The sequence below is a fragment of the Pongo pygmaeus genome, chromosome 2, assembly GCF_028885625.2.
Source record: "Pongo pygmaeus isolate AG05252 chromosome 2, NHGRI_mPonPyg2-v2.0_pri, whole genome shotgun sequence".
Classification (NCBI taxonomy): domain Eukaryota; kingdom Metazoa; phylum Chordata; class Mammalia; order Primates; family Hominidae; genus Pongo; species Pongo pygmaeus.
Window position 1 is genome coordinate 186,275,845 of NC_085930.1, and position 23,255 is coordinate 186,299,099.

At 37.0% G+C, this 23,255-nt stretch overlaps 1 protein-coding gene across 9 annotated transcripts in view; it reads right to left on the reverse strand.

The window, feature by feature from the left end:
- TBL1XR1 (TBL1X/Y related 1) overlaps positions 1-23,255 on the reverse strand; it is a 178,355-nt gene that overhangs the window by 60,881 nt on the left and 94,219 nt on the right. For 4 of the 9 annotated variants that reach the window (XM_054479701.2, XM_054479694.2, XM_054479693.2 and 1 more), the window contains one exon: positions 18,729-18,804. The exons of 3 other annotated variants lie outside the window; for them this stretch is intronic. The gene's annotated coding sequence lies outside the window, so the exon portion shown is untranslated. Of the gene's footprint in view, positions 1-81; positions 201-18,728; positions 18,805-23,255 lie in introns of all 9 variants that reach the window. 2 more of the 9 variants (XM_063662444.1, XM_063662443.1) reach the window with 1 other exon arrangement.

Consider the following 23,255-nt stretch of genomic DNA (forward strand, 5'->3'; position numbering starts at 1 on the left):
AGTTAGACAAGAATGAGGACTAGTAACTAATGAGGGTAGCAAATCACTTTATGTGTTCATTTAAAAAAAAAAAAAGCTCACCCTGTATGTGATGTTGCTGAGTTCCATAAAGACAAATATCAGGCAGCACGATGTAATAGAAAGAGTCCTGGACTGAGTCAGGAGACCTCTGTTCTAGTCCAAGGCCTCAGTTCCCTCATCTGTAAAATGAGGGTACTGAATTAGATCATCTGAAAGGGCTCCTCTAGCTTTAACACTGAGTGATCCTAAAGATGAATTGAGGAAGAATCAACCAAATGTAATATTTTTGTTAACAGTAAGGTTTAACCGTTAACACAGGAAACAGCAGAAGGGAACAAGGTTGAAAATAATTTTCATAAGGACATAATTATGTCCTCAATAAAAAGGACATACACAAAATTTTAAATTGCAAAAAGCAATTGCTTTCTAACTTTTAGCTGCTAGAAAGGTTTTTAGAATATAACAGCCTTAGTACCATTATCAGGCTTTATCATTATCATCTAAGCTGAATTAGTAATGAGTAACCCAAATTATGGCCCAAAAAGCCCTATTCACCTTTGGCCAGACTGCCCAAGTAAAACTAGAAAATAGTATACCTTTCGGCTAGTACTTACTTTAAGTGATAAAGTGCCCATAACTGCCCCTGATTAAATAACTGAACAAAGAATAAAATGACAAGAAAAATGATTAGAGTAAATTAAACTATTTAAATTTAACATACAATAAAACAAGTATGCTTGTGATATCCTTCTGTGTTAATGAGCATATTTTCCCTACTCATAATACTTTTTTCTGGTTCTCTCAAAATAGAAATCTGGCTTCTCCTTCTGACAATAAAGCTAACTGAAAGAAAAAATATATGTATTTTTTTTCAGTGACACACAGAAGCATTTTTTTAAAAGAGTGTCTCCATGTTTAAGTTTTCTATACTGAAAGAAATCAAACATCTATCAGTAACAATAGGTCCTGGTACCTCAAAAACTGTGGTTTTCTAACTAAATTACCTAAATATAATTAACTGCCTGGTTCTAGCAAATCCTCCACGGTCTGACAAACTTAACAACTAGCTTTACGTTCAAAGATCAGCTGATTTTCTACTTTATATTTATTTATTCCTTTATACTTCATTGCTTATGTTGATGCTAAGGTTCTTACCTGGCAGACTTAACACTTCAAGGATATGAGAACCAGTAAACATATCTCTACAATCAAGAAAATCTTAGAAATCTACTTTTAGAGGATGTAAAGATATGATGAAACATTCAATGGAAAAAGCTTGTTTTTAAAAGTTTTTCTTAAATGCAAATTACCTAAAGTGATTATAAAATAACTTGACACACATGCAAGTCCACTACTTAGTCATCTGAACATTTCACCTGGGCAATACATAGTATCTCCTAACACAACATTCAGAATCATTAATAAGATTTCTCTCTTGTTCTTGGCTAGTCTTAAGATGGATGTAATATCAATGTGTCTCTGTGATAGAAATCTTTGAAGCAAAACTTTCATTTACATTAAATTTATTTTTCATTTTGATTCTGGTATTATGATGGCAAATAACAGAAACCACATGGATATACAGATAACTCTTTAGGGTTCTATTTTGATCATGAGCTGTTTTCAGCAATTTTATCCATCTACCTCACCTTGTCCATCATTTTATTCAGAGACTTAAAGATTCAGATATTTAATAACAGGTGGGTTGTGGTGGCTTACACCTTTAATACCAACACTCTGGGAGGCTGCAAGAGAAGAATCATTTGAGCCCAGGAGTTCTACACCAGCCTGGGCAACATAACAAGACCTAATCTCTACAAAGAGTTTTACAAATTAGTGCATGCCTGTAGTCCTAACTACTCTGGAGGGTGGGGTGGGAGGATCGCTTGAAACCAGGAGGTTGAGGCTGCCGTATGCCATGACTGTGCTGCACTCCAGCCTGACTAGATAGAGCAAGACCCTGACTTAAAAAAAAAAAAAAAAAAAAAGATATTTAATAATGAAAATACAACTACTAATTATAAGATACAATTGATAGTATTGTCTTTAGTCAGTATAATTACAGTATTGTATATATAATATAGTATATATATTACTATATATATAATACATATAGTATTGTCTTTAATCAGTATTATATAGATGTAAATCAGCTCCTGCAAAAATTTAAGTCTAACTGAACTATTGTTTCTGTTTGGGTACAATATTCTCCTTTAGGAAGACACTGGTACTAAAATTAGAAGTTAAGGAGAATTTGATGTTTAAATAACTAGCTGGTACACAGTGTGAAACCCCCTTGATTGTTCACCACTAAATTTCTATCTGGAAGGCATGAACACACATTTGTAATTCTACCATCTCCAAAGTCAGCATACAACACAATTTTCTCTAAGACCAAAATGCCTCATTTAGATATCAGTAATATAGAACTCTTACAACAAGATGGCTAGAGCTAGGCACAACATAGCACTTTTACTTTGAGAAAGTTATAATATATACAAGTGGTGATTTAAACAAAAAAATTATTGCAGTATATCTGGAGTGATAAAAAGACAAAAGACCAAAAAAGAAGTCCAAATTTTTGGTTGCTAGAAAAATATCAAACCCTTATAACATCAAGTAATTTCATGTTATGTTCTAAAATGAATTTAAAATTGAAGTGCTTCAAAAAAAAAAACCAGAGAGAAAATGAAATAAATTTTAAAATCTTATATCTTGTAATTACAAATTATATTTTGATACTAATATTTTACTTTTCTCTCATCCCCACTCACAATTTAAACTGATATATGTATTTAAAAATTGAGTCTATCAGAATAACTTTCCTAACAGCAAATTAACAGAGGCCAGAAAATGAACTGGTATTTATAACAGTTATGCATAACACTAGATGTTACAGCACTGAATTTTAATACAACTATACTTGTCTCTCAAAACTTTATGAAAGAACCATAAAATCCTATCACAGTCCTTTTTAATCCAACAACTCCCTAACAGACCATTACTAAATTTCTAAGATAGAGATTATATATATATATGAGATGGAGTCTTGCTGTGTCGCCCAGGCTGCCAGGCAGTGGCACCATCTGGGCTCACTGCAAGCTCCACCTCCCAGGTTCACGCCATTCTCCTGCCTCAGCCTCCCGAGTAGCTGGGACTACAGGCGACCACCACCACATCCGGCTAATTTTTTTTGTATCTTTTAGTAGAGATGCGGTTTCAACGTGTTAGCCAGGATGGTCTCGATCTCCTGACCTCGGACTCCAAAGAGATTATATTTTAAAATAAATTCTAATCTATCCAATCTTGCTAATAATTTCACCATAAAAATCATACAGCATTATTTTTTTGAAAAATAAATACAACACACTGAAAAAAGTGTCCTAAGCCATAATCCATAAATGACTATTGGTCAGTTAAGAGAGTGGAAACAAACTCTTAATAATTTCTTCCCACAGCATTTTCAAAAACCTGTTCGAAATTACCAATTCCATGAATTCCATCTTCCATTAATCATACTTGAATCTGAGCACAGTCTAATTATGTATCCATCCCCTCCAAATGTATGTATTAGAAATGACCTTAGTCTTTGCTACATCTTTTTGAAATGATCAAGTTAGTATGTATGTTTTGTCTTCTTGCTTTTATTTATTCACATTTCTCTATCTTTCTGCATCATAAGCAGGTCAGAGCTTAATGCACAGGCAGAAAAATGTTACTGATGAGCTCTTTAAACTATTTTTCAAATTTAAAGAAATCAATTTTGATGAATGCCATAAAAAAACAACATATTAACAGGAACCTGACTTCGAGAAATACCATTCACTGGTCTCTATTTTATCTTAACATTTTACTATGAAAATTTTCAAACATATAGAAAAAAATGGATATCCACATAGTTATCACCTACAAATTAAAATTACCTCATATTTGTTTTAATACATCTATTCAAAAAACTTGCAGTCATCAGTATACTTCTATAAATACTGCAACTTGCCCATCAAGTAATGGGGTTTTTTTTTTTTTAAAGGAAAAACTTGGCCAAGCATGGTGGCTCACGCCTGTAATCCCAGCACTTTGGGAAGCTGAGGCGGGTGGATCACGAGGTCAGGAGTTCGAGACCAGCCTGGCCAACATGGTGAAACCCCATCTCTACTAAAAATACAAAAATTAGCTGGGCATGGTGGCGGGCACCTGTAATCCCAGCTACTTGGGAGGCTGAGACAGGAGAATCATTTGAACCCAGGAGGCAGAGGCTGCAGTGAGCCGAGATTGCCCCACTGCACTCCAGCCTGGGCGACAGGGCGAGACTCCATCTCAAAAAAAAAGAAAAAAGAAAAGAAAAGAAAAAACTTACACAAAATACAATGGACATATACTGGCTATGTCATTCAGTAAGTTTTAACAAATGTATGTACCTGAGTAAGGTAAATCCCTAACGGAATACAGAACATTGCCAACGCCTTAGAAAGCTGCCACATGCACTTCCCCACTTAATCTTCTTCTTCTTTCCCCTCATAACTTCGTTTTGGCTGCCCCACCCCACATGCACAATAGATGAGGTCTGTCTGGTTTTAGGATATATGTAGAATCACACATGATGGCTTGTTTGGTGAAGACTACATTCAGTCAGCATAATGTTTTAGAGATTAATCCAAGTTGCTGCAGACATCGATGCCTTGGTTCCTTCCTATTGCTTAGGAGTATTCCATTGCACACATACAGCAACTTGATAATCTTTTTTCTTGGTTTATAGATACCTGAACTGTTACCAGTTTAGGGGTCAACCCCATATTTTAGCAGAGTTTATAAACCACATTTGGTACTCCACCTCTATGGGTATTTTCTTCTGGATTTCCTCCTTCCCTGTGCTGGACCCTATTACTCTGCAGTGCAATGTTAGTTCTGAACAATTCTCTAATTCCTCTGCCAATGGGAACCTGTCCTCAGGCAAAGATCCGTCAATAACAGGAAACTCCAATGCCATTCTCTTAAGAATCCAATCCAGTCTGATTTCTGAAACAGGTTTGTTCTATGGTGTCCTCATAATGTTTGTTTTTCATATGTTGTCCAGAGATTGTAGTTACTATTTGTGGGAAGATTTGTTCCATAGCAGCCACTACTCCATTTGTGGAATTATAACTCTCTACTATTCTTCTGAGCACACTTGTTCAACACTGTAATTGGCCTACTTTTTTGGTGTTCCCCCTAACCCTTACCAGCTAGATTGAGCCAGTTTCTTTCAATCAAAACAGCCAAACTAAACCAGAAAAAATGAGGCCTCCAGGAACTGAAAAGCATAAGAAAAAATCCCTAAGAGAGAGCTGAAGTAGATCCTGCAATTCTTCCTATGAACCAACACAAGTTCCAAATTCATCCCAAGATGTGCATGTGGAACATACCCAAACAAGCACTACAAAGGTCTTGAGAACTGAAGACACAAATCACCTTCAGGTTCCATACTAACTCCTGAGAGGCTCAATCAGGAAGCAGACTCATAGTAGCTTAGCAAAGACTTTGAAAACTGAACTGACATTGGAACCACTACCCATGGGTGCCACAGAACTTGGGAGTCTGAGCCTATCAATGTTAATTGCTTGCTTTCATTTAAAAACAACATTCTCTAGGAAGGGTACAGATGAAGAAAATCTGATCATTCTCAAAGGAAAAGACAGTAACAGATATTAATCCTGAGATGATCCAGGTGTCAGAATTCTCAAAGATGCCCGTGAAGGGACAGGAAAGACAAGTTCTCAGAAGTAGACACTATAAAAAAAGTTTCCAAATGAAAACTTTATGATTGAAAAAATATGGGAAAAAATTCTAAGACAATAGGAAGTATAGAAAAATGATAGAAAACACTATGATCTTCCTGAATAAGAGATTACACATAGATGACAATAAAATTCTAAGTTTTAATAAAAGAAAATGTTCCCAAAATAACAAATATCTTTAGCTCTCAAAAGTTATGAAAAAATCTAGAGAACTGTCATCAAGGTGCTTTCAATCCTATTATTCTATGGGTGCCTGAGGTCCACCAAAAACTCTCATGATTCACCTCTACACAATCTGTGTTACACAAAATTTAAAAGAATGCTGGAGTGCAAATGAGGAGATAATGGTTCAATTCTTGGTTCTGTAACTATGACAAAGTATATGATACGGAATCACTTCTCTAAACATTAGTTCTTCATTTGTAAAATGAGAACTAAACAATAGAACTAACTTAGCTTTGTAACACAGTCCAAATATCTAATTTTAGGAACCCTCAGAAAGTCATTCCAGTCTCCCCAGATATTAGCACTAGCCAAGTCCACACACATAAGTTTTAAATTATCTAGTAGCCACATGAAAAAGTTAAAAAGAAACAGACAGAATTTATTCTAATAATATTATTTTGTGTAACCCAATATATCTGGAATATTATTTCTTATAATCAACATTTTAAAATTGAGATATCTTACTTTAAAAAAATTAAGTCTTCAAAATCCAGCATGCATTTTACATTTACAGCACATCTCAATTCTGACTAGTCTTATTTCCAAGTGTTCAACAGTTATGTATTTCTAGAGGTTACCATACTGGATAAGTCTAAATACAGAAGTGAAACGGTGGGAGAGGGGAGCCAATAGCAAACAAGGGCCAAGGTGTCTCAACATGGGTAGTCTGTCTTACATACATACATACACAAGCTGTATGTTCAGGGGGTAATGAAAGTGTCTGCTCTGTTACATGGCATGGGGTTGGAGCAATGGAAGTCTCTTTTCTGAAATACATTTTCATCTCTCTACTATAATTTGAGCCCACAAGAAAAATAATGGTTTTCTCACCAATGAAACAGATATTAACAGCTTTACATGGTTATAACAATATTTAAGTAAGATAACTACTCTCTATCACGGAACATATACAGTTGACCCTTGTACAAAGCAGGAGTTAGGGTTTTATCAACCCAGCCAATCAAAAATCCACACGTAACTTCTGACTTCCCAAAAACCTAACTACTAACAACCTAGTTATGACCAGAAGTCTTACTAGTAACATAAACACACACACCTTACATGTTGTAGATATTAGATGTTGTATTCTTACAATAAAAGAAGCTAGAGAAAAGGTTATTTAAAAAATTATAAGGAAAAAATATTTACCATTCATTAAATGGAAGTGAATCATCCTGAAGGTCCTCATCCTCTTCACAAGGCTGAGGAGAAGTTGGTTTTGCTGTCTGAGGGGTGGGAGAGGTAGAAGAGGTGGAAGGACAGGAAGAAAGGCAGGCATACTAGATGCAACTTTACTTTAAAAAAAAAAAAACCGAGTAGAAGTGAACCCACATAGTCCACACCTGTGTTGTTCAAGGGTCAACTATACTAACCCTTCCATTTTGGGGTTGACTTTTACTTACTTTTTTATTTAAAAAAAAAAAAAACATTTAAAGTAATCAAAATGGTTTTTGGCATTTTTCTCTTACATGTTTAAAATACCTCTATGTAATCTGTTCTATAATCACAAGCCCTTAGGCTCTAAAGTCACTTTTTAAAAAAATATCAGGTTGTAATAAACTCAAAATGATCCCAATAAACATCTGACAGGAAATGAATGCCTAATATACAGAGGATTGTGAATTAAGAACTTTAGCATTCCAACCTTTTTGTTTTAAAGACCCTCCTTACAGGTGCTAGTAAATCATAGGAAAAGAGAGAAAATAGGCATGGTGAAGGATTTCTGTTTCTATGAACCAGGATTAAAATCAAAAGATATAACTAAAATTAACTGGCTTAACAAAAAGGACAGAAGTTGAAGAAGCAAACAAACAGAACCTGTATAAAACTAGAAGTTCCTGTCCTTTACACACTAACTTTAGCGTGTTAATTTCTGTCTCAAGCAAAAATTTTTTTTTTGTAATCATGCAATATTATCCACTGGATAGATGGATGAATGAAAGGAAAAAAAGAACGGGAGGGGGGAAGTCTTCAAATGGCTTCAATACACCATTGAAATAAGAAATGGCCTTCAGTTTCCAATTTTATGGCTATATGGGACCATGCTGTCCAACCCCAAATAGTCAAAATCTAGTAAGACCAAATTTAATATAGCACACCCAAAGAAAATTAGGAAAACTTAAAAATAAGCCAGATAATATTCAGTGATAGGACACCTTTTGTTTTAACATTACTGTGTTAAACATCTATCCCTCTATTGTGGGTGTATGTCCTTGCTTTCACACTACTCTGTGTTTCTCGAGATAAGACAGCTAGTATTTTATTCCTGAATAGTGCCTACACTGAGAATTTATAGAAAAGACAGCAAAATTATTTGAAACATGAAAAATGTTTTAAAATGAAAATAGTAATTCACCATAACAAGTTCTATCACAGTTAATATAAATCGAGCACCCCTAATCTAAAAATCCAAAATCCAGAATGTTCCAAAATCTGCGATTTTTGGAGCAGTGACATAATGCCATGAGCAGAAGATTCCACACTTGATCTCATATGACAAGTCGCAGTCAAAACTCTGGTTCATGCACAAAATTATTTGAAATACTGTATAAAACTGCCCTCAGGCTATATATATATATAAGGAGTATATGAAACATAAATGAACTTTGTGTTTAGACTTGGATCCTATCCCCAAGATATCTCATTATAGATATGCAAATATTCCGAAATCCAAGTAAATATGAAATCTGAAATACTCTGGTCCTAAGCGTTTTGGATAACCAATGCTCAACCTGTGTAAAGATTAAATCCATGTAAGAAGCCAAGCTTTCTCTGCCTTTCACGTGATACCACAGTCTTTCACAGCTTCCATTTTAGGCTCAGTTATTTCAGCCTCTAATGACAAAGATACAAGGAATCAGTTAAATATAACTCCAATGTGTGTGTGCTCTGCTTTTCTTCATTTATTTAAAAAAAAAAAGAAAGAAAGAAAAGAAAAAAAAAAAGCCTAAAGACTAAGATGTGTTCAATGTAACCCTCTTACTGTTGATTTGGGAATCAGCTCTCCAGAGGCATACATTCTCAACCAAATGAAAATGGTTCACACAATATCATGTGACAATGTCGTTCCTTCACCACATTTAATAATACCACTTCCTAATCATGATGGTAAAAGATTAAAAATGAAAATAACAATGAACTTTCCTACGGTAAATAGAACAAATTAATTTATGGATGCTACATTTATAAGTAGGTAATAATCATTGACTCCTCGCTATGTACCACACTCTTTCTTGGCAGCGACCTGTTGGCAGGGTCACAACTCCTTGGGGTCTTGTCTTCCGTCTGGCAAGTCATAACTTCTTTCAGTTTTTTAAGAATAATCAAGTTCTGAGAGAAGATATGTTAACAAAACACAGCAGGGTGGTTTATGAGTGAAAGAGGTGATTTACTAATTCCACTGAGAAATGCACCTGCCAGTAGACTAGAATATGCATCGATGCAGAAGAGGCCGGCAGGGCCCAGCCCACATTCCCTCATCACTCAACTTTCCCAAGCAGCTGGGTAGCTTTTTACTGCAAAGCACCCTGAGGCTAAACAGCAGGTCAGGAGCTGCTGCCCTGCCCTCCGCAAAGCCTAACTCCCCAACTCCCCGACTAAGGAATGGGGGTTAGTGGACAAATTACTCCAGGTTCCTTGCCCCTTGGGTGGAAAAAGAGACATGTTCTACACTGTCCCCGAGGATGCCACATGATTTGAGTCCAACTGAACAAAAAAATTAGTCTTTCAGGCACTCGGTATCAGCCTCCTTTTCCCTTTCTGGCTTCTCCACAGGAACTTTCTAGATCCACCTTTCCAATAAAGGGTTATAATCAAGGGTCTGGTTCCTCAGGAATCAAACCTAAGAGAACTGCTCAGCATCATTCTATTCTTTGTGGAAGAGTCCTGTTGTTAAACCAAATTAATTTTTAGAAGTTGTGAGATGACTATACAAACAGAACAAGAGGAAATAGAAGGGCTCAGGGGACTGATCGACACAGTTGGTAGACTTTTCTGGAAAATAAGAATCTATCTTTGGAACAGTTCAAAGAAAAAGATATGCAAACAGTTCTAAAATAAACTAGCAAACAGTTATAAAATAAATGAAAAGATGCAAATTAGAACCATAGTGAAATACTATTTCTCACCTATCAGATTAAAAGACATATGTACCAAAAAAGACATCATATATACTGTCTGCTAATGGGGAAAGAGGGAACCTGGTATATTGCTAGAAGGAACATAAGACGGCATAATGCTTTACAGAAGGAAATTTGGCAAATTGACATGCACATTTCATGCTCCTATCTAAAAACTTCCACGCTTGAAACAGCTATCTGTGTAACGGAGTAGAATGCAGCTGTAAAACAATGAATAAAGACTATCTCTACGTCCTGCTATGAAGTGATCTCCAGAATATTTAAGAATACACATGGATTTGTTTACATCTAAACAAGATAAACCAAAAATAGTTTGATTTTTAAAACTTGGTTACTTACAAAAGGAGGAAGTAAGAATGTATTTCACTTTGAAGTGATATGTTTCCTATGATTATAAAACAAAATAAAAAGAAATTTGTAAATCCTAAATACTAAAAATAAAATTAAACAAATTGGCCTGGCCCCAGCATAGTGGCTCAGGCTTGTAATCCCAGCACTTTGGCAGGCTGAGGCCAGGAGGATTGCTTGAGCCCAGGAGTTAAAGACCAGCCTGGGCAACACAGGGAGACACTGTCTATACTAAAAACAGAAAAAAAAAAAAAAAAGTCAGCTGGGTGCAGTGGCTCACGTCCGTAATCAAGACACTTTGGGAGGCTGAGGCGGGTGGATCACGAGGTCAGGAGACAGAGACCATCCTGGACAACATGGTGAAACCCGTCTCTATTAAAAATGCAAAAATTAGCTGGGCATGGTGGCACGCACCTGTAGTCCCAGTTGCTCAGGAGACCGAGGCACGAGAATCACTTCAACAATTGAGGCGGAGGTTGCAGTGAGCCAAGATCGCGCCACTGCACTCCAGCTGGGCGACAGAGCGAGACTCCGTCTCAAAATAAAATAAAATAGAAGTTAAAACAATTAGCCAGGCATGGTGGCACGCACCTGTGGTCCCAGCTACTTTGGGAGGCTGAGGTGGGAGAATCGATTGAGCCCAGAAGGTCAGGGCTGCAGTGAATCACGATCACGCCACTGCACTCCTACCTGGGTGACTGAGTGACACCCTGCTGAAAAGAAGAAAAGAAAGAAAAAGAAAAGAGAGAGAGGGGAAGGGAAGAAGAAAAGGGGAAAGGGAGCAGGAATTGGGGAGATAGGGGAGGGGAGGGACAAGCTGACCCAACTATATATCAAATTGGTGGTGGGCAGGGGGGCAGATTACACAGGAGGACTTACTTTAAAACGTAATACTTAGCTGTAATCCCACTGAGACGTGGACAAAAAAAGAAAAATGAAAACAACAGTCACTACTCATACTGGTTAAATATACATTTATAAATATAAAAATATGTATAATTTTATATTGTTTATTTTCTATATGTACATGTACTTAAAATACTTATAAAGTACATGTACTTTATATGTCATTTATACTCTATTTTTATTTAATAAATTATTTTCTATTATGTTTACATATTAACTATTGCATGTTATATGACATAAATATATAAATATTCTTTTTCACTAAAAGGAATCAGGACTTCTTAGAGACATAGCTGATCTGAGGACCAATGAAGGACATGTACAAGATGAGCTTTGGCCAACATCTTGTTTTGTCAGAAAGCAAGGAAGCTACCAGAGAGAGAATACTAGAGTCATGTCAAAAAAGACTCAGAAGTCAACTTGAAAAGGTTCTTTTGGCCAAGGCAATGACATCAGTAAGAATACAAACTACAGTGCAATAAAACATATCAAATGCTTAAATCCACACGCTCACAATAACTCAAAAAAAAACCTCACTTGTTACCTAGAAAGGTATTCAAGAATCCTAGAAAGGCTTCCAGGAAACAACTCAGTACTTTGAAAACTGGTAAATAAAAGAAAGAATCATGCATTTCATGTGCCTTTCCTGTGCAGTCTGTGCCACAGAGTAACGAAATATCTGTTGGGGAAAGTTTCTCTTTATAGAAATGTTACACATCATAAAAGCTTGATATAATTGAATATCAACATTCTCTTTGCCCTCATGGAAATAATGGTTCTAGGAATGATCATTAATGTCGCCTACTGTCAGGAATAAAAAACAAACATTGGGTGCTTCTTTATGCAAGCATACAGTAAGTGTCCTTTATCTAAAACGATTGGAACTACAAGTGTTTCAGATTTTGAAATATCTGCAGTATAACGGTTTAGCACTCCCAATCTGAAAATGTGAAATCCAAAATGCTCCAATGAGTATTTCCTTTGAGTGTCGTGTTAGTGCTCAAAAAATTTCAGATGTTGAAGCATTTCAGCTTAGAGGTATTCCATCTATACTTAGCACCACCTGTGAAATATTCTGCCACCCCAACCTCCCAAAATAATAAAGGAAAAAACCTAAATTAAGATTAGATTAATCTTAATTCATTAGATGGAACGTTTAGCTATAATGACCAGTTTACAGAAAATAGAAGGAAAAAATGAACATTATACTACAGGAATCCAATTAATAAAATACAAAATGTAGAAAACTTCACAGGACAAATAAAAGGGAAAAAATAGGTAGAAGCATAACTACACATGGTAACCAAACATAATGTATAAGTTTTGTTGATTCTGTAAAAACATATTAGGAGCAGTTCAGAAAAATTGAAGCTAAGTAGATAGTTGGTAGTGTAAAGAAATTATTGTCAGCACCTCACACCCATTAGGATGGGCACTAGCAAACAAACAGCAAATGTTGTCCAGTGTGTAGAACCCTGTTGCACTGTTGGTAGGAATGTAAAATAGTGCTGCTGCTCTGGAAAGAGTACAGAAGTTTTTCAAGGAAAAAAAAAAACCACCTAGAATTACCATATGATCCAGCAATCCCTCTTCTGAGATCCAAAAAGAATTCCAGTTCTAAAAAGAGTTGAAATCAAGATGTCAAAGAGATTTGCATATCCATGTTCAAAGCAAGACTATTCATAACAGCCAAAAGGTGGAAGCAACCCAAATGTCTACCAACAGATGAATGGATAAAGAATATGTGGTATGACTTCTATTCAACATAGTACTTACTGGAAGTCCTAGCCAGAGCTATCAGACAAGAAAAGACATCAAGGGCATCCAAATCGGTAAAGAGGGAGGCAAACTGTTGCTGTTTGCTGATAATATAATTGTATACCTAGAAAACCCTAAAGACTCCTCCAAAAAGTTCCTAGAAGTGATAAATGAATTCAGCAAAGTTTCCAGACACAAAATTAATGTACACAAATCTAACTCTTCTATACATCAACAGCAACCAAGTGGAGAATCAAATCAAGAACTCAACCCCTTTTACAGCTATTGTAGTAGATGCAAAAATAAAATAAAATACTTAGGAATATACCTAACCAAGGAGATGAAAGACCTCTACAAGGAAAACTACAAAACACTGCTGAAAGAAATCATAGATGACACAAATGGAAACATATCCCGTGTTCATGGACGGGTAGAAACAATATTGTGAAAATGACCATACTGCCAAAAGCAATCTACAAATTCAATGCAATTCCCATCAAAATACCACCATCATTCTTCACAGAAGTACAAAAAACAGTCCTAAATTCCTATGGTATCAAAGAAGAGCTCACATAGCCAAAGCAAGACTAAGCCAAAAGAACCAATCTGGAGTCATCTCATTACCTGATCTCAAACTATACTATAAGGTCATAGTCACCAAAACAGCATGGTACTGGTATAAAAATAGGCACATAGGCCAATGGAACAGAACAGAGAACCCAGAAATAAAGCCAAATACTTACAGCCAACTGATCTTCGACAAAGCTAACAAAAACATAAAGTGGGGATAGAACACCCTATTCAACAAATGGTGCTGGGAGAATTGGCAAGCCACATGTAGAAGAAGGAAACTGTATCCTCATCTCTCACCTGATACAAAAATCAACTCAAGATGGATCAAAGAGTTGAATCTAACACCTGAAACCATAAAAATTCCAGAAGATAACATTGGGAAAACCCTTCTAGACACTAGCTTAGGCAATGACTTCATGACCAAGAACCCCAAAGCAAATGCAACAAAAACAAAGATAAATTAAGATGGGACTTAATTATTAACTAAAAAGCTTCTGCATAGCAACAGAAACAATCAGCAGAGCAAACAAGACAATCCACAGAGTGAGAGAAAATCTGCACTATCTGTACATCCAACAAAGGACTAATATCCAGAATCTACAAGGAACTCAAACAAAGCAGCAAGAAAAAAACAAATAATCCTATAAAAAAGTGGGCTAAGGACATGAATAGACAATTCTCAAAAGAAGATATACAAATGACCAACAAACATGAAAAAATACTCAGTATCACTAAAAATAAGAGAAATGCAAATCAAAACCACAATGTGATGCCACCTTACTCCTGCAAGAATGGCTGTAATCGAAAAATGAAAAAATAATAGATGTTGGTGTGGATGTGGTGAAAAGGGAACACTTACACTGCTGGTGTGAATGTAAACTAGTACAACCACTATGGAAATCAGTGTGGAGATTCCTTAAATAACTAAAAGTAGAACTACCATTTGATCCAGTAATCCCACTACTGGGTATCTACCCAGAGAAAAAGAAGTCATTATACGAAACAGATCCTTGTACACGCATGTTTATAGCAGCACAATTTGCAACTGCAAAACTATGGAACCAGCCCATCAGTCAACAAGTGGATAAAGAAATTGTGGTATGTGTATATACACCATGGAATACTATTCAGTCACAAAAAGGAATGGAGTAATGGCATTCATAGCAACCTGGATGGAATGAGAGACCATTATTCTAAGTGAAGTAACTCAGGAATGGTAAACCATAATGTTGCATGTTCTCACTCATAAGTGAGAGCTAAGCTATGAGGAGGATACAATGGCATAAGAATATACAATGGATCTTGTGGACTAGGGGGAAAGGGTGGGGGATGGAGAGGGATGAAAGACTACACACTGGGTACAGTGTACACTGCTCGGGTGATGAGTGTACCAAAATCTCAGAAATTACCACTAAAGAACTTATCCATGTAACCACCACCTATTCCCCCAAAAAACGATTGAAATAAAAAAAAGAATAAAAAAATAAAGAAAATGCGGTGTATACATACAATGGAAACTCATTCTGCCTTAAAAAAACAACGAAATAATGTCACAGGCTACAATACAGATGAATCATCACGACATTATGTTAAATAAAAGCAGCTAATCTCAAAAAGACAAATACTATGTGGTGCTACCCATATGAGGTATCTAGCAAACTCAGAAACAGAAATAAAAGCTTGTTGCCAGAGACGGGCTGGGGAGAGAGGGGGGTGTTGGGAACTTGCAGGGAGGTAGGAGAGGGCGGGTGCTGTTTAATGGGTATACAGTTTTGGTTTTGCGGTAAGCCCAGATCACGCCACTGCACTTCAGCCTGGGCAACAGGGTGAGATTGTCTCAAAAAATAATAAATAAAGAGTCAAAATAATAATATACACCTGCTGGCCAATGGGTCCTACTAATGCAATATGAGACAATTACAAAAAAGTATTTATGAAACATTTTATACAGGAAAGCAGCTATAAATCATGATTTAAGGTGCAATTAGATTTTTTTTTTTTTTTGAGATGGTGTCTCACCTGTCACCCACAGTGTACTGCAGTGGCTTACTGCAACCTCTGCCTCCCAGGTTCAAAGGATTCTCTTGCCTCAGCCTCCCAAGTAGCTGAGATTACAGGCGTGCGCCACCACGCCTGGCTAATTTTTGTATTTTTAGTAGAGATGGGGTTTCACCATGTTGGCCAGGCTGGTCTCGAACTCCTGATCTCTCAAGTGATCCACCTGCCTCGGCCTCCCCAAAGTGCTGGGATTATAGGCATGAGCCACTGCACCCGGCCGTAAAGTGCAATTAGATTTAAAATTACTGTGTCTAGGTAAAAGAAGAGTGAAGGCAAAAAAGGATGTTATGAATCCCTTAGTATTTTAACAAGAACAATGTTCAATAAGAGAAAGAAAAATGTTTGAGGAGATGGATATCCCACTTATCCTAACTTGATCATTTTATATTTATACAAGTATCAAAATATCACATGTACCCTAAAATAAGTACAACTACTATATATCAACTTTTTAAATTTTAAGAGAAAAAAACACTGTTGAGGGTAGGTAGGGAGGTGGTAGAGGTAACTGTATATAATCCTACTAAGCACTCTGGCATTTTCAGAGAAAATAAATATGACATACTACACAGCACAGGTTCAACCCAGATTATTATTGCATTTCTGAGGGTCATGGGAAAACCACACCGTTTTGAACCAATACCTATAAATTCACTAGCACATCTGTGCAAATATATAGAAATGGCTTTAGTGTCCTTAGCTAGACTGTAAGCAAGTTTGCTGTCATCTTGATCTCCTTCATCTCTAACACACACTAACATACATACACACACACACACACACACACACACACACTTAAATTTCTGTGATCATGACATTAAAATGATTTCAGAGATTTTCAACAAAACTGACAAACATGTTTGGGATGATCTAATTTAAAATATAGTCTATAAGCAGTTATAAAAACAATCTATGTGAGTAGCACATAAAAATTTTTCGCTTAAGGATAGGCATTTGTAGGAGATAGGTAGCTTCTTGACACCTATATCTCAGATACCCAACAGGTTTGACCGCCAAGGGAGATGTGCCACAAATGCTAAGGATCCGACAACAAAGAAGAGTAACAGGTTTCAAATGTGAACTTCATTTGAACAAAAACTTCATGTGAACAAAAAGCCAAGAGCAGACACTCCAAATACCAAAGTTGATTTACCATGGACCTGTTTCTTTCATGAGAAACTCTAGTGCTCCCTGGGAAACAGCAGATCTAGTGGTTAATGAGTTGTCAGAGCAATCTAAAGACCCCAGCAAGTACTTTATAAATTAACAAAAACCATGTCATCCTTTGTGCTAGGTAAAGCTTGGCTTGGGGGGTGGGGACATCTTATTTTCTTCAACATTTCCTATCAACCCCTGAGAGAGAAAAGATAAAGGAGAGAGGAGGAGAGGAAAGGGAAGAGAGTGAGCAGAATGCAGAGGAGGAGAACAGGGAAAGGAAGAGGTCAACCTTTTTTCCCCAATAGGAACTCAGAAGAGTTTAGACAAAGAAAATCCTCCTCCTATCAACATACTGAAAAAAATCCATCTCTAATAGGAATTATTTCTGGGAATATTTTCACAAATATCTTAACCACTTATTCTGGTTCTTAACTTTTAATAGTTTTTCTTTCAGACTGATATATCATTTCCCACCAAATTCTATAAACTTCAATCAGTTTCTATGCCTCCCTAATTTAGTAAAAATAAAATTGTTGGTAATAAACTACAGAAAACATTTATAAATGTAAGATGTTATTATTTGATTCTTAAAAAAAGTAAAAATTCATTTATCTTCTGTTTATTTATGCCCAAAATACACAACAACATTATTTTGGTAAGAAATTATTTTTTAAGAGAGAATCACTCTGACTTCCAGTTAACAATGATAAGCACTTGACATACAGCTAGAATAAACCTTATAAATTAAGTCCAATTCCATCACCTAAGTGTTATAAGAGTACCTGCCAAAAGTTAAAGATTCATAGTATATTCAGGAAATAAAGCAAATGCCAGCTCCCACAGAGTCCAGTATTCTTTCTGCTATATCACATGATTGCCATTTATATTCTACAGTGAAAGGCTTCTTAAAAAATCTTTTTAAATAGATAAGAATGACTCTCCTTAAAATGATTAATTATAACAGGTAGAATCCTAGCCATTTAAATGCACATGACTAAAAATATTAGGATAAATACAACACACAAAAACAATCTATTTTAGTGAAATGATGGACAAAAATAGAAGAACAAAATGCCACTGTTGCATTTTTAACAAGAAAATACTATTCACAAAATATAGTTCATTTGACAAAACACAAGACCATCACGATATAACAATATTTTTCATCCTGATGACCATAGCTAAGACGTTTTTAAAACTACAGAACAAAGAAATCCTCAGCTGGACGCGGTGGCTCACACCTGTAATCCCAGCACTTTGGGAAGCTCGGGTGGGCGAATCACCTGCGGTCATGGGTTCGAGACCAGCCTGGCCAACATGGTGAAATCCTGTGTCTTACTAAAAATACAAAAAATTAGCTGGGCGTGATGGCGCATGCCTGTAATCCCAGCTACTTGGGTGGCTGAGGCAGGACAATCGCTTTAACCTGGGAGGCGGAGGAGGTTGCAGTGAGCCGAGATCACGCCATTGCACTCCAGCCTGGGCAAAAAGAACGAAACTCCGTCTCAAAAAAACATAAAAAGAAAAGAAAAGAAAATAGAAATTTTCAAAAGTAGCAATTTTTCCTTTACCAAATATTCAAAAGTTATTTTTAAATACTTTAAACTACATACATTTAAAAAGAATAAAAATTAAAAAAAAAAAAACACTTACTTAGCTTGGGAACACATGTATTTTGTCAAATTGTGAGAAACTTTCAAAATTCTCAAAAGATTCTGAAAACAAGAGAATAAGAAACACTCTGACATTGGGAGTTGGAGAGTCTTACCATTGGCAGTGCATTGATGTGGGGATGTGCAACTGAATATCCGGTCACCGCCAATCACAAGTTGCTGTTGTTGATGCTGAGGAAAAGGAAAGTAAAGTATTCAATGTGCCCTAAAACAAATTCAGTTTAAAAGATTTTCCATACCAAATGTTACATGTTTGAAATATTCTTTAAGGTCCCCACCAGTGAATTTCTTTCTCCCCCAAGTAATTGTTATCATAAACAACAGCAGCAACTTTTGAGTGCTTAATACTTGGCAAGTCTTTAGAACGTTCATAAGAGGTTGGCACAGTGAACAAAATGAGACTAAAAGAGATTCATCTGCACACAAGTGGTCTCACCACCAGTCAACTCAACTCGTGTAAATATTATTGCATTACGGTCCAACTAGTATGTTCATAATCTATAATCATGGGCCAGCAAGAATGGCACAAACTTGCATTCTATATCCTGTTTAATAATAAAGAGAAACATATCATTGGTTTAGAAACCATTTCAATCAAAACTTATTAACTTTGATCTCTTTAGACTTTAAACTTTATAGGGCTTATCCAGTTTTCTCAATTGCTAAGTCAGGGCACATTATATTCCACAAACCCTTTGTGTAAATATAAAAGTTAAACTTCGCGGCCAGGCGCAGTGGCTCACGCCTGTAATCCCAGCACTTTGGGAGGCCAAGGCAGGCAGGTCACCTGAGGTCAGGAATTTGAGACCAGCCTGGCCAACACGGAGACACCCTGTCTGTACTAATACAAAAATCAACCGGGCATGGTGGCGGGCACCTGTAATCCCAGCTACTTGGGAGGCTGAGGCAAGAGAATTGCTTGAACCCAGGAGGCAGAGGTTGCAGTGAGCCAAGACCACACCACTGCATTCCAGACTGGGGGACAACAGTGAGACTTTGTCTCAAAAAAAAAAAAAAAAAAAAAAGTTATACTTCACATACCATGTCAGAGGAGACTCTTAGTTGGAACACTGACCAGTACAGTTTCCACCATGGAGTACAGTTTTCTAAAGAGTAAAATCAAGCTGACACCACAGAAAGGAGTTTACTACGATATATGGGAGGTTTAGCTCCTACACCAATTAGGTGAAGTAAGAAGATAACTAAGTAAATGATGATTATTCCGCATACACTATCCCACCAATCCCTGGTGCTTCAAAACAGGGCGTGGGCGTGAGCCCCCAAGATTTGTTGCCTAGAGGCACTTGTGAGCTACTTGGTAGGTCCTTCCTAGCACAGACTGAGGAAATGTTCTTTACACATCATGACTAGATACCAGTAGGTCCTGTTTAACTCAAGGTCATTTGTTATGAATGTCGATTATTTCAATATAAAGTTTTTGTCACTTTTTGAGCTAAAGTTATATAGGGCTGCTTGTTGTCTAAAAATCAACGGAGCACTTTTGTCACAAAAATTTTTGGCATACATGCATTCAATTTATTTATAAATAATTAACATGCACTACTAAATAACGTGTATTTTAAAACACATACAAGAGGTCAGGCACAGAGACTCATGCCTGTAATCCCAGCACTTCGGGAAGCCGAGGCAGGCTGCTTGAGCTCAGGAGTTCGAGACCAGCCTGGGCAGCATGGTGAAATCCGATCACCACCAAATATACAAAAAATCAGCCAGGCATGGTGGTGCATGGCTGTGGTCCTAGCTACTCAGGAGGCTGGGGCACAAGGGTCACTTGAGCCAGGGAGGCGGAGGTTGCAGTGAGCTGAGATGGCCATTTCAGTCTGTGTGATAGCGTGAGACTCTGTCTCAAACAAACAAGAAAAACTCCCAACTTAAGTAAAACACAGATAAATTATTTATTTACAGTGCTATAATATTTTTGTTCATAACATTCTACATCCTTAATGTCTTAATGATAGTTTTACATCATTAACTAGTATCTAAAGGTACAAGTTAATCGTAGAGCAAAGCTCATCAATACCAACAGTGAATAATGTACTTTTTTTTTTTTTGAGATGGAGTCTCACTCTGTCACCCAGGCTTAAGTGCCATGGCACAACCTCAGCTCACTGCAACCTCTGCCTCCTGCATTCAAGTGATTCTCCTGGTCTCAGCCTCCCGAGTAGCTGGCACTACAGGTACAAGCCACCACGCCTGGCCAATTTTGGTATTTTTAGTACAGAGGGGGTTTCACCATGTTGGCCAGACTGGTCTCGAACTCCTGACCTCAAGTGATCCACACGTCTCGGCCTCCCAAAGTGCTGGGATTACAGGGGTGAACCACTGCGCCGGGCCGAATAATCTACATTTCAAACATCTTTCTCGATAATCGCTAATTTTTTTCAGACATCTACAAAGTGATTAGATAATAGCAAGTAAAGAGTTCATTCTTGTAGTTTAAGTATTGGCTCTGCCATTTTCTTTTTTTTTTCTTTCTGTTCTTTTTTGTTTTTTTTTTTTTTTTTGAGACGGAGTCTTGCTGTTGCCCAGGCTGGAGTGCAATGACGTGACCTCAGCTCACCACAACCTCCGCCTCCCAGGCTCAAGCGATTCTCCTGCCTCAGTCTCCCGAGTAACTGGGACTACAGGCATGCACCACCACGGCTGGCTAATTCTGTATTTTTTAGTAGAGACGGGGTTTCTCCATGTTGGTCAGGCTGGTCCCAAACTCCCTACCTCGTGTGATCCGCCTGCCTCGGCCTCCCAAACTGCTGGGATTACAGGCATGAGCCACCATGCCCAGCCATGAGAATCGCTATTTTTTTTCAGGCATCTGTTAAATGATTAGATCATAGCAAGTGAAGAGTTCGCTCTTGTAGTTTAAGTACTGGCTCTGCCATTTTCTTGTTTCTTATTATTTTGGTTTTAGATGCAATTTTTTTTTTTTTTTTGCAAGATTAAGTCATGAGCCTGTTTTGGTGAGGCTTGGTTAAAACTGGGTAATAAAATCTACAAATCTACGTAATTAAACACAAGTGAATACATGCTGTGTTTTAGTTGTGTCCCTCAAATTTCATGTGTTGGAGACTTAATCCCCAAATTCATATGTTGATGGCATTTGGAGGTGGGGCCTTTGAGAGGAATTGGTATTAGGATAAGGTCATCCGGGTGTAGCCCCCATGATGGGACTGGCTGCTTTATAAGAAGAGCAAGAGGGACCTGAGCTGACTCGCTCTTGCCTTCTTGCCATGTGATGCCCTCCAACATGTTATAAAGCAGTAAGGAGGCCCTTCCCACAGGCGGCCCCTCAAGCCTGGACTTTCTAGACTCTGGAACCATAAGAAATCAATTTACTTTCTTTATAAATTACCTAGTCTATGGTATTCTGTTATAACAACAGAAAATGGACCAAGACAAATAAACTGACAATACTAAGCTGAAATAATAGCAATTCCAGGAAACAGAACGAATGAATGAATGTATCACCGGTGCTTTGTGGAACCTCCGCTTTTTCCTCCAAATAGCATTATGTACAATATGTTCTACATGACTCTCTTATACTAGAACCAAATGAGGGTACAAATTTGAACCCCTGTATTAACCATTAGAATTTCTTTTTTACTTTGAAATGAACATGAATAAATGAACATAAACTGACTAATAAGATACGGTACACATATAACACACAAACTTACATACATCTACCTTTATAGAATGCTAAATCAGATCATTCTTCCAGTTTCTTTTTCTAACTTTTCGGTCATCAGTGAGTCTCTCATCACCCTCATACATGTATCTAATCTCAGTTTTCACTAATCACGTTTTCTCCACCTTTGTCTTCATTCATTCAACTTTTCCTATTAATACTACAAGTCCTTAAGGAGAAAGACCACAATAGTGATTTAATAGTTGATGACATGGTTAAAAAGTATTTGATTCTAGGATTTGAAGGGTGAACAAATATGTGAAAAATGGTATACCAACTGCACCTGCAAATTAATCTGGAAAATTTCTAGAAACATACACAGGGCCATATTTTTTTATTTCTTAGATGTTTTCCTAGTCAACTCATTTACCTATGTCCTAGCCATCATGCAATGCATTTATAAAGCACACCACATAATTAAAATAAATATCTAAATTTTAAAAGATATAGTGATATACTTTACAAAGGAATTACAAAACTTAAGGTGCATTTAAGTTAGTCTGACAATGTATATTGAAACTATTGAAACTATTTGTATTAAAGGAATTCAAGTCCAAAACATGTGTGTCCTGTCTATCTGCATTTCTACTTTTACTCAACATTCTCTACTCTCATCACAGCAGATCATTGTGTGCAGTGTTATCCGCACTCTTTGGCTGCCCTGACATTCCTCATTCCTCATTCCTCACCAGAAATGTCCTTCTGACTATGGTTCTGCTCACAAATCTTCCTATCCCTCCTTCAAAGATCAGGCCAAATCAGCTTCCTCCATTAATTATCCACCCCACCATCCAGAGAGAGAAATGAGCCCCAGCTTAACACATCTCCCTTTCCACAACCGCACAGTGCCTTATTCTTTTATCATGCCTCTCTGATCAAATTTCTAGAGACCCAGGACTGATTTAACCATCTTGCT